This window comes from Paroedura picta, chromosome 1, assembly GCF_049243985.1.
Source record: "Paroedura picta isolate Pp20150507F chromosome 1, Ppicta_v3.0, whole genome shotgun sequence".
NCBI lineage: Eukaryota > Metazoa > Chordata > Lepidosauria > Squamata > Gekkonidae > Paroedura > Paroedura picta.
This window is the reverse complement of record NC_135369.1, coordinates 259,564-274,988: the sequence shown is the minus strand read 5'-3', so window position 1 is coordinate 274,988 and position 15,425 is coordinate 259,564. Positions and strand designations below refer to the sequence as shown.

At 53.6% G+C, this 15,425-nt stretch overlaps 1 protein-coding gene across 1 annotated transcript in view; it reads left to right on the top strand.

Annotated features, from left to right (window-relative positions):
* The window catches only part of LOC143827844 (immunoglobulin superfamily member 8-like), a 166,467-nt gene that overhangs the window by 138,314 nt on the left and 12,728 nt on the right, over positions 1-15,425 (top strand). The window lies entirely within an intron of this gene.

Sequence of the window (15,425 nt, the reverse complement as noted above, 5' to 3'; positions counted from 1 at the left end):
GGTCAGACTCACTGGTCTGTAGTTTCCCGGGTCATCCTTCCTCCCTTTTTTGAAGATCGGAATAACGTTTGCTCTCTTCCAGTCCTCCGGGACATCTCCAGTCTTTAAAGAGGTCCCGAAGATGATGGACAAGGGCTGTGCAAGTTCTCTGGAAAGTTCTTTGAGCACTCTCGGGTGCATTTCATCCGGACCAGGGGATTTGAACTCATCCAGTGCAGCTAAATGCCTCTCGACAACCTCTCTGTCCATGTCAACCTGCCACCCAGACACTATCTCTTGACTACTGCCTTCTCTAGATGTGCCTAAACTGACCTGTGGGAAAAAACAGATGTAAAATAGGCACTAAGCCTTTCTGCTTTCTCTGCATCTTCCGTTAGAGTTTGTCCATCCGCACCCAACAGTGGGCCTATTGCCTCCTTTACTTTACGTCTGCTCCTCACATAACTGAAAAATCTTTTCTTGTTACAATGGGCTTCCCTGGCCAATCTTAGCTCACTCTCAGCTTTGACCTTTCTGATGATTGATCTACAGTGTCTAGTAACCTGTAGGTACTCTTCTTTAGAGCTCTGTCCTTCCCCCCATTTCCTGAACATTTCCCTTTTCTTTCTTAGTTCCTCTTGAAATTCTCTGTTCATCCAAATAGGCTTCTTAGAGCTCCTGCAGTGTTTTCGTCTTTCTGGGATAGTCATTGATTGAGCATGCAATAGCTCTTGTTTGAGTAGCACCCACCCTTCACATGCTCCCTTCCCTTCCAGCATTCTCGTCCATGGTATGACACTCATCATGTCTCTGAGTTTATTAAAGTTTGCCCTACGAAAATCCAGCATCCGCGTCTGGCTACAAGCTTCCTTGGCTCCCCATCTCAAAAGGAATTCTATGAGGACATGGTCACTTCCCCCTAGGGTCCCCACCTCCTTCACCTCATCCACCAACTCTTGCCTGTTGGTCAGTATTAAGTCCAGTATGGCTGACCCTCTTGTGGGTTCATCTACCATTTGATAAATGAAATTATCAGCCAGGCAGGTCAGAAACTTGCATGACTGAGGATGCTTTGCAGAGTTTGTTTCCCAGCACACATCTGGGAAATTGAAGTCACCCATGATGACAAGGTCCTGCCGCTTGGATATTTTCTCAAGCTGCTCACAAAGTGCAGCATCCACATCCTCTCGTTGGTCAGGCGGTCAGTAGCAGACACCAACCACCACACTGTTTGTTTTCCCCTCGCTTATTTTCACCCAGATGCTTTCCACTGTAGATATGCTCTCCTCCACTAGAATTTCCTGACAGGTAAGCCCTTTCCTCACATACAGTGCCACTCCTCCACCTCTTCGATCTATTCTGTTTTTTCTGAACAGTTCATATCCATCCACCATTACATTCCAGTCATGAGAATCATTCCACCAAGTTTCTGTGATGCCTACTAGATCATACCTTTCCATCAGCATGAGAAGTTCCAGCTCTTCCTTCTTATTGCCCATGCTTCGGGCGTTAGTATAAAGATAACTGAATCCTTTTACATTTGGTTCCCTATGAGCTAGCCTTGCCGGTTGGGCTGCCTCCGATCGTTTTCCTTCCATACACTCCCTATGTTGATTGTCTCCTTCCCCTAGTGGCTTTAGTTTAAAGCTCTCCTGATGAATCTCCCCAGGTTCCTGCCAAACACATTCTTCCCCAGTTTCGATAAGTGCAGTCCATCAGGTGCTAGTAGGCCTTCCTCAAGAAAGCCTATCCCATGGTCCCAGAAACCAAATCTCTCCTGCCGGCACCAACTACGCAGCCAGTGATTCACCTTCATTATCTTCCTCTCCCGACGCATTCCTCTTCCCTTGACAGGCAAGACTGAAGAGAATACCACTTGTGCCCCCATTTGCTTGAGCTTCCTCCCCAGATCTTGATAAAAGGTAAAGGTAAAAAGGTAAAGGTATCCCCTGTGCAAGCACCGAGTCATGTCTGACCCTTGGGGTGACGCCCTCCAGCGTTTTCATGGCAGACTCAATACGGGGTGGTTTGCCAGTGCCTTCCCCAGTCATTACCGTGATTACAGATCTTGATAGTTTTTTTTAATAGGAGCGATGGTATTCAGGGACATGTCATTTGTTCCCACATGGACCATCACAAATGGGTAGCGAATCCTCTCCCCACCACAGACACCCTGTGAGGGAGGGGAGGCTGAGAGAGCCCTGATATTCCTGCTCGCTCAGAGCAGTTTTCCAAGTGCTGTGGGGAGCCCAGGGTCACCCAGCTGGCTGCATGTGGAGGAGGAGTGGGGAGTCAATCCTGGCACTCCAGATTAGAAGTCCGTGCCCCTAACCACCACACCAAGCTGGCTCTCAGTGGGGTGGGCTGCTGCTTTTAGCTCCACAGGAAACATCTGGCTGGCACCTGAGGGTCTCAAGGGGACCTCGTTTGATGAGTCCTGCATAGCCCTTCTAAAAGATCCATCCCAGCCAGGATGAGGGACCCTGCAAGGGTTTCTTCATGCAGCAGACTTCTTTGGGAACTTGTACAGTGAGCAACACACATGCTATAAGCACTGGTATAGTGCCCCCCCCCCCCGCTCTGTACAACAGGCAATCTGAGGTTTGCGGAGGGTGTGTGTGTGTGTGTGTGGACACAATGGGGTTTTTGTAAAGAAATGGAAGTGGGCCGTATTTGTCAAGGATCTGCTTACAGATGTGTTTGTCCCCCATCCTGGCACCCCACCCTGCCCGCTGTGCTGCCTCCTTCCTTGGCATTCAGGCAAGTTCTGAGTTGGCCGATCCTGCTCAGAGGGTCGTCGCCCGCCTCTGCCTCTCCGTCTACCGTGCTGAGCTGGAGGTCTTCCTCGTTGCTCTTTGCCACGGAGGGGCTACAAGGCCTGGGGAGGGTTCCAGAGGGCAGCCATGGGGGGCTCCGGGAGAAGAGCTGGATTCGAATCCCATAGCTCCTTAGAGGGCAACAAGGCTTTGGGGGCCATGACCGTCTGAGAGCCAAGGATCCCTTCGTCACAAGCAGGATGTGGAGGAGAAATGCGAAATGACGGGCTGGAGCCGCAGGGAGAGGCTGAGGGCTGCTTAGGGGCTCTGACCGCACTGCAGCACAGGGCCATGCTGCGGCAACGAAGGCTCCCAAGGTGGCGTATATCAGCAAAGGTTCCTTCTGTGGAGCCACCCCTAAAAGCCGACCCTGCCTGAAGAAGAATTCGGGACAGAGAGCCACTCCGGAGACTCTGCCTGATCCAGGGTAGAGACTGGCAGAGATCTCAGGAGCCCTTTTCCGGGGTCTGGGTGGAGTTCATTATCCAGCCCACTAAAAAGTGTTTCTCCTGGAATGTGATGCGTTGTGCGCTTGTGCACACACATCTACACACACACACATGCACACTTTGAGAAGTAAATAAATTGCCCCACAACTGTTTATAGACTCCACACTTTGGAGAGGGAGGGCACATGCCAAGCCCTTCCTCTGAGATGCCAGCTCCAGCCCCAGTGGCGAAACATCAGGGTCTTCAAGGACCGGACCACCAGGCCACACAGCCCGGGAAACCCACCGTCAGGCTGACTTCCCCCGCGAAAGCCTCCGACAATTCTGCCTGGGCTTCTGGGTTCCTGGAACTGGGTTCTTCTGGCCAGGCTTGGGCTGCACATGTGGCTCTCTCTCTCTCTCTCTCTCTCTCTCCCCCCCCCCCCCCCCCGCCAGGATGACTGTTTTGGTTTCCTAAGTGACCAAACTGCAGGGGCCGAGGAAGCAGCAGGCAGCACCGCAGCCAGTTCAAGGACTTGGAAAGGAATTTGTCTTGGCTCCGGTCTCTTCCGCTCTCTCTCTCTCTCCTGTTGGCCTTCAGGAGTGTTTTCTCTCTTGCGTTTTTGTTTACTCTTAATTTCTGTCCCTTTCTGCTCTCGGGTTTTGCACTGGGGACATTTTACAGAAATTGTCACCTGCTGAATTATCAACACTGTTTATTTATTTACTTACTTAGTAAGGGGCCCATTCCAGCCATGCACAAGACTGCAACAACAAGGTCTTCGGACGGGGGTGGGATTTCAGAATGGGCTTGCAGGGCAGGCATGCTCTGGAGATCCATCCAGGCAGGTCCCAGGCTGGCGACAGAGGCAGCACTCAGGGCCAGAAGGACATCACCTCTGCTGATTCCCCTACAGGCCCAGCCTCTGTCTCCTTCTTTCTCCTCCCCTGCCATAAAAGACTTTAGGCCTCCAGGTGTTCCTGGACTCCGGCTCTTGGGTATCTGCAGAAGTGAGCAGAAGGGGGAGGAGTCGCTCTAGATGTTAAAAATGTAAACACTTGGGAGGAAATACTAGTCTCTAGGCATGAGAGTTCAGCTGAGAATCTTTGGGTAAATATAAAAGGAGTAGGAAATAATAGTGGCATGATGGTGGGCCAGGCAGAGGACTTGGACGAGATGATCCTAGACCAGATAACAAAGTTCTCAGAGAGTTGGGACCGGGCAGTCATGGGAGATGTCGATTGCCAGATATCTGATGGATGACCAGGAAAAGTCCAATACATTCTTGACTTGTCTTGCTGACAACTTCATTTCCCAGAAAGTGGAAGGGGCAACCGGGGGGTCTGCTGTTTTAGCCTTGATTCTCACCAACAGGGAAGAACTGGTTGACGAGGTAAAAGTTGTGGGTGTGCTTGGTAGTCATGACCATGTGATTTTGGAGTTTGTGACCTTGGGAAAGAGAAAAGCGATGTGTAGTCACACAGGCCAGAGAGCAAATTTTAACAAACTTAAAATCATGTTGGGTGGAATCCCGTGGTCAGAAAAACTAAAGAAGATAGAAGTCCAAGAAGGTGGGGAGTTTCTCAAAAGTGAAATACTGAAGACACAATTGCAGACAATTCCCTTGAGAAGGAAAACTGAGAGGAACCTAAAGAAACCCTGGTTGCTCCATAAGCAGTTTTCAAAGATTTGAGTAATAAAAAAGACTCATTTAGGAAATGGAAGGAGGGCCTGATAACCAAGGAGGAATATCAACAAATAGCCAAGGCTTGTAGGGAGAGTGTTAGAAAAGCTAGAGCTCAGTATGAGCTTAGGCTAGCAAGAAATGCTAAAAACAACAAAAAAAGGGTTCTTTGGTTATATTCAAAGTAGGAGAAAGAATAGGGATGTGGTAGGACCATTGTGGGGCCAAGAAAGTGACATTGTGATGAAGAGCCTCTTGTGGCGCAGAGTGGTAAGGCAGCAGACATGCAGTCTGAAAGCTCTGCCCATGAGGCTGGGAGTTCGATCCCAGCAGCCGGCTCAAGGTTGACTCAGCCTTCCTTCCTTTCGAGGTCGGTAAAATGAGTACCCAGCTTGCTGGGGGGTAAATGGTAATCATAGAATCATAGAGTTGGAAGGGGTCATACTGGCCATCTAGTCCAACCCCCTGCTCAACACAGGATCAGCCCTAAGCATCCTAAAGCATCAAAGAAAAGTGTGTCTCCAACCTTTGCTTGAAGACTGCCAGTGAGGGGGAGCTCACCACCTCCTTAGGCAGCCTATTCCACTGCTGAACTACTCTGACTGTGAAATTTTTTTTCCTGATATCTAGCCTACATGGGGAAGGCACTGGCAAACCACCCCGTATTGAGTCTGCCATGAAGACGCTGGAGGGCGTCACCCCAAGGGTCAGACATGACCCGGTGCTTGCACAGGGGATACCTTTACCTTTAGGACCATGGTGGGGACCAGAAAGGGACATTGTAAGAGGTGATGAAGAGAGGGCTGAACTGCTCAATTCCTCCTTCTCCTCAGTCTTCTCTTGCGAGGGGAATTGTGCTCAACGTGGCAAAATCATTTCACGTGATGAGGGATGGGAGTTGTGGCCCAGGATCATTGGAGGGATATCACCTCGTTCCTTTAAGTGAAACCAAATCCTCTGAGCAGGATTGCATCAAAAGTGAAATACTGAAGGCCCAATCGCAGACAGTTAGAAGGATACAATTTGGGGGCCCTTGTCCATTATTTTTGACAATTCTTGGTGGAGAGCCTGAAGATTGGAGGTGGGCAAATGTTGTCTTCATCTCCAAGAAGGGGGAAAGGAGGATCTGGGCAACTACAGGCCCATCTGCTTTATATCTATAGCTGGAAAAATTTAGAACCAGTCGTCAAACAGTCGGTCCTTGACCAGCTAGAGTGGATGGCTGTAATTACTAAGAGTCAGCATGGCTTTCTCAAGAACAAGTCATGTCAGACTAAACGTATCTCTTTTGGGGGGTAAGTTACAATCTCACTAGATCAGGGGAATGCTGGGGACATAGTTCACCTTGATTTCAACAAGGTTTTTGATAGGGTTTCCCATTAAATTCTTATTGACAAGTTGGTAAAATGTGGTATGGATCCTAATTCTGTCAGGTGAATCGAGAACTGGTTGACAAATCGTCCCCAGAGGGTTCTTGTTAAGGGTTCATCATCTTCTCTCAGCCTCACCTGTCTCCCAGGGTGCCTGATTTGGGGAGAGGAAAGGAAGGAGCCTGTAAGCTGCTCGCAGAATCCTTTGGGTAGGGAAAGCTGGGTACAAAGAAGCCACTCTCTTCCTCTTCTTCTTCTTCTTCTTCTTCTTCTTCTTCTTCTTCTTCTTCTTCTTCTTCTTCTTCTTCTTCTTCTTCTTCTTCTTCTTCTTCTTCTTCTTCTTCTATCAAGAGATGAAGCCTCCTCCTTTCTCTGCTGGGAATTCTTTAGCATAATTACTAATCACTCAACTGCACCTACTTCTGAGATATTTTAATTGGCCCTTCTTTACAGGCATCACACAGAAGCCCACAGGTGGGTGTAGTAGAGACGGTTCTCCAAGGAGCTCCCCTGAGATGGCAACCATCCAGCTCTGGGCTTAGGCCTGTCCACCAAAGTGGACTGAAAGCCCCACACTCAGATTCAGCCCCCTCCCTCCAAGCAGTGCTGCTGCCCCCATCTCTTGGGGGGGGGGGTTGCCTGGAGGGTGGGAGTCTCATCCCAGACTTGCTCATGGCCATCAGAGGCGATGTCACCCTCCCAGCTCAGACAGCCAAGCAATCTGGTCCCTGATGGGGGGGGGGGAGTCCAGGGACAGGGCCTGGTGGGGGCAGCTCTTCCTCCTTCGCCAAGCCTAAGTGCTCCTTGTGCTCCTGGCAACGGGCCCTCAGGGGACCCTGGCCCTGGGTCATTGGGTGGTCTTCTCATCCACTGGCAGCCCTCAGACCTTCACTCCAGGGGTGGGCTTGAGGCCCCCCAGAATCACCATGCAGAGAGATCTCTTCCCCCGGAGGAAACTGCAGCTCCAGAAGGTGCCACCTCTCTGCGGATTCCCTCCCCTCCCTGAACACCCTCTTCCCCAGGATCCCCCACCCCTGTCCTTGGTCGGCCTCAGGACCCTCATGGGAGCCTTCTGGGGGAACATGATGGCTCACCCCCCAGCTCCCCTTGGCTCACCCAGCTGGCTGGTTTCTAGACTGAAGGGCCTGACTATTGGAAGCGAGGAGGGCAATCGGTCCAGCTGGTCTCAGGCTTTGGAAACAGGGGCTTTGGACCAATGTCCTTGGTTGCTTTTGCCCAGAAATGGGGCTGGGCACTCTGCTCTTCCCTTTGGCTGGGCTGGAACCAGGAGCCCCTTGGGGCACAAAGCGGATGCTCCATCCCCAGGCTGTGGCCCTTCCCTAGTGAAGGTGGGGACGTTTGTCAAAGCTTATTGCATTGGCCACCTGCCCAGGTCTCCTTGCTCCAGGGTGGTGCAGCAGTTAAGAGCAGCCTGACTGTCAGGCAGGAGTTCAAATGCTCCGTCCACAGTGCCCCTCTGGGAGGGGGAGCAGCGGGAGAAGAGGGGCTTCACCGCCCCTCTCCTCTTGGGTGCAGACAGGGGCTGGTGACAAGGCCCCAGTGAGGAGTGTGCAGGAGTCCAGCTGATGCTCCCCACTGGGGGCCCCTTTGGGAGACCCAGATACCAGCCTGGTGTGAAGCTAAGAGCGGCAACTTCTCATCCGGCAAGCTGGGTTTGATCCCCCGGTCCTCCTCCACATGCAGCCAGCTGTGACCTCATCACAGCCCTGATAGAGCTGTTCTCACTGAGCAGTTCCACGAGAGCTCTCTCAGCCCCACCTCCCTCACAGGGTGTCTGTTGTGGGGAGAGGAAGGGAAGGAGATTGGAAGCCACTTTGAGCCTCCTTCGGGTAGAGAAAAGCCAGGTACAAGAAGCAGATCTTTTCTTCTTGAGCGGGACTCGTGGCGAAGGGGCTTCTGCAGGGGGCAGGAGGCAGAGCACAGGGCTGCTTGTGGGGACGCTGCCTTCCTCCATGAGCCCTCTTGACAGTCTTTTTCCCCGCCAGGGCTCCCACGCAAGAAATGCGGGGCCGCATGGTTTGCAGGCGAGGGTGGCAGGCCTGCAGCCTCAGCAGAAGCCGCTGCCCCAGTCGCCCCTCTTGCGTAAGGCAGACCACGCACATTCCTCCCCTCGGCAGCGCCTGCCAGGGGCCCGGTGGGGGCCCAATTATGGCCAAGAACAGGAATCCGAGGGCAAGACGGGATCGGATCCCTCCTGCCGGGATCAAAGTTCCAGGCGACCCCGAGGCGAGGGACAAAGCGCAGCAGTGGCCTGGACAGGCCGGGGGAGCCACACCCACCCACAGATTAACTCACGCAGTTCGGGCCTTGGAAAAGTCCCCCTGTGGAGAAGCCCACCTGAGGAGGCAGGTGCAGCAGAGGTGGGCCTGAGGTGGGCGGGGGGGGGGGAGCCTTCGGCAGCCCCAGGACTAGTTTGAGTTCCCTCGGGCAAAAAGGGCTCAGAACCACAACATCCCCCCACGTTCTTCATTGCAACCCCCGTGTCTGATGCTGGGGTGCAATTTTGGGGGTGCAAGGGATTTTTTCGTGGAGGGGGATTTCCAAACTGCACGCTGCTTCCTTGAGATGGTGCTCCACCCCATGCACTCAACTCCCCCCCCCCCCCGGCTGTGGGAGCCCCTGGTGCTCGCAGGGGAAAGGTCTTCTGCTGGCAATGCTTCCTCTTCGCAGGCGAATTCGTCCAGCTCTGGTTCCCCCCTCGTGTTGGGCAGGAGTTGGGGGCTCAGGATACGTGCTGGGCCCCACCCATCCTGCACCCCGGGAGCAAGAGCCCCCCCCCCACTCCAAAAGGAAGGAAGCCTTGAAGGAAGCCTTGCAGGAGGGGCTGGCCATAAGCAAGGAAACCCTTCCCCCAGCTTTCTCTCCCAGGGCCGGGAGAAGCTCTACAAGCAACATGACCCACATTTCGAGTCCCAAGGGGGGCAGAAGGGGCACCTCATTCAGGGGAGGACTGAAAGCGGACCAGAGGAGGGGGGGGGCAGGAAGCAGGCCTCCTTCCAGGCAGCCCCCCCCCCATGTGCCAGAAAGAAGCAGCCAGCCTGAGCTCCTGCCAGGGGCCCTGAGCTGAATCCCAAAGAGGTGGGCGAATGGAAAAGCCGCCCCTCCTTCCCCTGAGCGGACAGAGCAGCGTGGGAGCCCGGAGCCCTTCCCCGATGGAGGGACCCACGGCAGAAGGGGCCTTGAGTCCACGGGGCCACCAAATCCCAGGCTTCTGTGAAGGAGGGTCTCTCAAGCCCCTCCTGTCGCTTCAGGCTGGGTCCTGAAAGGCCGGGAAGGCCTCGCTGTGGTCCCAGGAGAACCCCGTGCGGCCGCTGCCCCTCTCTCTCACTCCCCAGGGGTCCCACAAACACACTCCTGCCGCCCCAGCAGGTGTGTCTCCTGCTCAGCTGAGTTGTGCCTCTAGCCCTCTGGGGTCCCGGGCTCTGCCAAGGGGCCAGCCTGCCCACTGGGCTCCTGGGTGGGGGCACAGGGCCCATCTCTCCCTCTTTGCAACATCAACATCTGCTTTAGGATGCTTAGGGCTGATCCTGCGTTGAGCAGGGGGTTGGACTAGATGGCCTGCATGGCCCCTTCCAACTCTTTGATTCTATGATTCTATGATCAAGTCATTGTGCTCCAGCGACTGGGGGGGGGGACTGGCTGACCCTCTACCCCCCATTCAGACAGTGAGACCAAGCAAGCATTTCCAAAGTAGAAGAATAAACGTGGCCCATCCAAGGCTGAACAAGGCAACAAAAGAGAAGGGGAAAACACACACACACACACCCCTTCCATAGCCTCAATATTTAGGATGTCGAAGGGGATTCCTTGAAGTGACTGCGGGATCCCCTTCGGCCTCACCAGGGCTGGCTTCCTTTCCTTTGCTCTCTGCCCCGTGGCCCACTGGGATTCCCTGAGCAGGGTCTGCTGGGCCTGGAGGGAGGGCTGGACCAGAACCCATGGGATGAAATTAATTCAAAAGGAATAGGGAGTATCTGCCTCAAGGTATTGTCTCTTCTTTTTAATGTTTGTTCAGGAGGGGGGGGGGTGCCAGCTGTGGGGCTCAATGTTGCTTTCTGGCAAGGCTGACCCCGCTCCCCACCCTCCTGTGTCCAGCCCCCCCCCCCCCGTCTGGCTGTTCCCCGGGCTTTTCTCTAGGGCTCGTGGGGGTGGGGAGGGGTGGGGGTATGGACAATTGAGCGTTGTCTGTAGACGGGGATTTCTTGGCTTGTGTCGTTTCTGTGAGCGGCCCAGAAACTCGGCCTCTGTGGCAGGGGCAGGAGCTGGGAGTGGGAAGAACTTGGCAAGGGTGTGCTTCTTGCCGGCCATTCTCCTTTGCACGTGGGGGCCCAACAAGAGAAACCCCCCCCACACACACACACACTGCAAGCCCAGCTTTCCCCTTGGCATTTGCTCTTTGGGCTCCCTGCAGTTCAGCCGGCTTAGTCTCCAGAGAAACAGCCCCCCCCCTCCCAGCTCCTTCCCAAGGCCAGGCGGCCCCCCAGGGGAAGGCAGGTCTCCAGGAGAACAAGTGGGAAAAGGGGAGGGGGGGCAGGCCTGCAGGCTGAGATGGATGACAGCCCGGAGGCCTTTCTCCTAAATGACCCCACTCCCCAAGGCCCAGCAAGTTCTCAAGATCAAAGAGTCCCACACCGTTCTGGTGCCCGAGGGGGGGTGGTGCTTGTGGAGGAGGGGGGGCTGGATCCGAGGGCTGAGCTGTTGTGGGGGACCACGGCCGGTGTTTGGGGGCCTTGGAGGCCTCCTCCGCTCAGAAGGCGGCTGCAGTGCAGCCCACGTGGCCCCAGCCGTGCAGGCAGGGAGCAGAGAAGAAAGGGCAGGCTTGTGTCGTCCCCCCGTCCCCGTCCCCGTCCCCCCCCCCGCCGCCCAGCTGCAGCCTGGGAAACAGACTCCAAAGAGCCTGGGAAGAATGTGGCCCCGCTGAGGCTGCCCTCGCCTCCTCCTCCTCCTCCTCTTCCACTCACTCTCAGCGCAGCCCCACAAGCTGTGTCAACAGAGGGGGCAGGAGCAGGGCGGCCCCACCCTCGCTCGGAGGCCCTGCCAGCCCAGGGGCCACGTCGGGCCACAAACAGCAGCCCCCCCCCCCTTGGGTTCCAGGCAGGCAGCCCCAAGGAACCCTGGAAAGAACAGCCTCGTGTTATCCCAGCTGGGACATGGCAAAGCACACGGCCAAGGTCACGCAGCACGGCAGGAACCCAGGAAGGAAACAAGCCCCCCACCCCCCCAGGAGACCCTCTCCTCCCCATGTGCTGCGGGGGGGGGGGGGCTCCAGGTTGCGGTCCTCCTCTGGGCTCCAGCCAGTGGCAGACACTGGTCTGCTGGCAGGGATGGGTTGGCTTCCCCCTGCCAGGGGGTGGGGTGGGGGGGATGGTGGGTGCTCAGGCCCGTGTTCCCTGCGGGCTCTGCCATAACAGCCGTGGAGCGGAGCCAAGGCCTGGCCTGGAAGTGCAGGATACCTGCAAGCCCCTCTGAGGCCTGCTGTGCTGGGGAGTGGGAGGCTGGTGGAGATGGCAGCGGGTGCCACCCTCCCCCCCCCCAGCCTTCCAAGATGGGCTTCGTGGGCTCCAGGGAGGAGGGCTCTTTGGGGAAGAAGGAAAAGCCGGATCTACACGGATCCCCATGGATCCACTTTTGAAAACTGAACAAATCTAGTATCCAGCCACACATGGAAGACCAAATTATAGACCGGACCATAAAAACAAGGGATCCAAAAGAAGCATGGGGATCAGCGGCATGAATCCTCATGAACTCATATGATTTTTACATTGAAATGAAATAAAACCGCCTTCATACTCTACACAAGGGGTCGTCAACCTGCGGCCCTCCAGATGCCCATGGACTACAATTCCCAAGAGCCCCTGACAGCATTTGTTGGCAGGGGCTCATGTGAATTGTAGTCCACGGACATCTGGAGGGCCGCAGGTTGACCGCCCCTGCTCTTAGCCTGTAGGCAGCACCACAAAAGTCGCTCACGGGGCCACAGTGGGGCAAACCCGTAGCTGAACTATATCGATCCTCACGATTTTTGCACTGGGTCACCCCAAACTCCCCACAAGATCTCCTGCGACATCAGTAGCCACAGCACTCAAACAGAAGGTCCCAGAGCCACGTTTCTGTGGCAATACCACACAGGAAAAACAGGGTCCAAAACGCAGACCTTGGTGGATCTCCAGGATAACTTTTGCACATGGTCACACGAGACTCACCATCACATGACATTTCCTATCCATGGCCACAGCCTGCAGCACAGAAAGCAGGATCCAGAACAGATGGAGGCAGAATTTTGGGCAAAAAACTATGTTAAAGGAAGGGGAGGAACTTTGGGAAATAATATCAAGCTAACATAATGTCAGTCCTTGAGGGGAAGGGTGGTTCAAAACGTTCCTTAGATGGTGCATTACCCCGAAAGTCACAGGTAAGAGGTCACCCAATCCAGATAGCAGGTGTTGGAGATAGAAGCTCATGGACATGTGAAATGATTCAAATGTTTTGGTGTAAATACACGGGCTGATGCAGGGAATTATGACGGGTACGTTTCCCATGTATGCTAAATTTAGGCGGTTATGTTTCTTTCCAATGAATTTACCAAAGCATCTAATGGAGTTCTTCTTCTATGCAACTGCTGCAGCTGGTTAATGGCAGATGTGAAATGGAAGCCAGCATCAACTCCAGAAGTGGACAAGATGGGACAATTTGCATTGATGGCCAGCCTGACAAGCCTGACAGCTTACACCACAAGAATCACAGCTCCACACCTTGGTGGCGACACCAAAGAGCAAAAAGAGGGTCCCGAAACACAGCCCCTGGTGGATCCCCAGGGGGGTTTGCAGTGAGGCACCCCAAATTCACCACCGAGCCACATATCCTGTTGATAGCTACAGAATTAGAAGAAGAAGAAGAAGAAGAAGAAGAAGAAGAGTTGGTTCTTAGATGCCGCTTTTCTCTACCCGAAGGAGGCTCAAAGGGGCTTCCAGTCGCCTTCCCTTTCCTCTCCCCACAACAGACACCCTGTGAGGGAGAGGAGGCTAAGAGAGCCCTGAGATTACTGAAGAAGAAGAAGAAGAGTTGGTTCTTAGATGCCGCTTTTCTCTACCCGAAGGAGTCTCAAAGCGGCTTCCAATTGCCTTCCCTTTCCTCTCCCCACAACAGACACCCTGTGAGGGAGGGAGGCTGAGGGAGCCCTGAGATTACTGAAGAAGAAGAAGAAGAAGAAGAAGAAGAAGAAGAAGAAGAAGAAGAAGAAGAAGAAGAAGAAGAAGAAGAAGAAGAAGAAGAAGAAGAAGAAGAGTTGGTTCTTATATGCTGCTTTTATCTACCCGAAGGAGGCTCAAAGTGGCTTACAGTCGCCTTCCCTTTCCTCTCCCCACAACAGACACCCTGTGAGGTGGGTGAGGCTGAGAGAGCCCTGATATCACTGCTTGGTCAGAACAGTTTTATCAGTGCCGTGGCGAGCCCAAGGTCACCCAGCTGGCTGCATGTGGGGGAGCGCAGAATCGAACCCGACATGCCAGATTAGAAGTCCGCACTCCTAACCACTGCACCAAAATTATTCACAAGAAGCATGGAACCACACTGTCATGGCAGTGCCACATCACGGAAGCATAGTTCTGAAGCATGGACCCTCAGGATGTCTGCATTATGAGCCCCTGAACTCACTACCAAAACACATCCGGTACTGATCAGCACAGATTGCACTACACGGGGCCTCGTGTTTTCTGTCGCAGCCAGGACCCCGCGAGTTCATCCCAACTCTGTAGTGTGACCCCAGCAGGATGACGCAAGAGTCAAAACTGAACTGAACCCCCCACCGTGAGAATCCCCAGTTTATATCAACATGCAGAAAATTGTTGTTGTTAGGTGCAAAGTCATGTCCAACCCATCGTGACCCCATGGACAATGGTCCTCCAGGCCTTCCTGTCCTCTACCATTCCCCAGAGTCCATTTAAGTTTGCACCTACTGCTTCAGTGACTCCATCCATCCACCTCATTCTCTGTCGTCCCCTTCTTCTTTTGCCCTTGATCGCTCCCAGCATTAGGCTCTTCTCCAGGGAATCCTCCCTTCTCATGAGGTGGCCAAAGTATTTGAGTTTCATCTTCAGGATCTGGCCTTCTAAAGAGCAGTCAGGGCTGATCTCCTCTAGGACTGACCGGTTTGTTCGCTTTGCAGTCCAAGGGACTCGCAAGAGTCTTCTCCAGCACCAGAGTTCAAAAGCCTCAGTTCTTTGACGCTCGGCCTTCCTTATGGTCCAACTTTCACAGCCATACATTGCAACTGGGAAGACCATAGCCTTGACTAAATGCACTTTTGTTGGCAGGGTGATGTCTCTGCTTTTTAGGATGCTGTCTAGATTTGCCATAGCTTTCCTCCCCAGGAGCAAGCGTCTTTTAATTTCTTTGCTGCAGTCCCCATCTGCAGTGATCTTGGAGCCCAGGAAAATAAAATCTGTCACTACCTCCATTTCTTTCCCATCTATTTGCCAGGAACTGATAGGGCCGGATGCCATGATCTTTGTTTTCTTGATGTTGAGTTTCAAGCCAACTTTTGCACTCTCCTCTTTCACCCGCATCAACAGGCTCTTTAGTTCCTCTTCACTTTCTGCCATTAGAGTGGTATCATCTGCATATCTGAGGTTGTTGATATTTCTCCCTGCAATCTTGATCCCAATTTGTGACTCCTCTAATCCTGCCTTTCTCATGATGTGCTCCGCATACAAGTTAAATAGGCAAGGCGACAGTATACAGCCTTGCAGAACTCCTTTCTCAATTTTGAACCAATCAGTGATTCCATGCCTGGTTCTCACTGTGGCTTCTTGACTTATATAGAGTTTTCTCAAGAGACAGATAAGATGCTCTGGTATTCCCATCTCTTTAAGAACTTGCCACAATTTGTTGTGCTCCACACAATCAAAGGCTTTAGCATAGTCAATGAAGCAGAAGTAGATGCTGGAACTTCTGGAAGTTCTCGGTCCACATATTGCTGGAGCCTAGCTTGTTTCACTTTTAGTTCCCCCCAACCCCCCCCCCCATTTTTGTGGTGGGAGCAGTGGCCACGGAGACAATATGGAATGGGGGTCACCTGAGGATCCATCAGGCTCCGAGCTTTGGAACCAGGTGATGACTCCATGGCGTG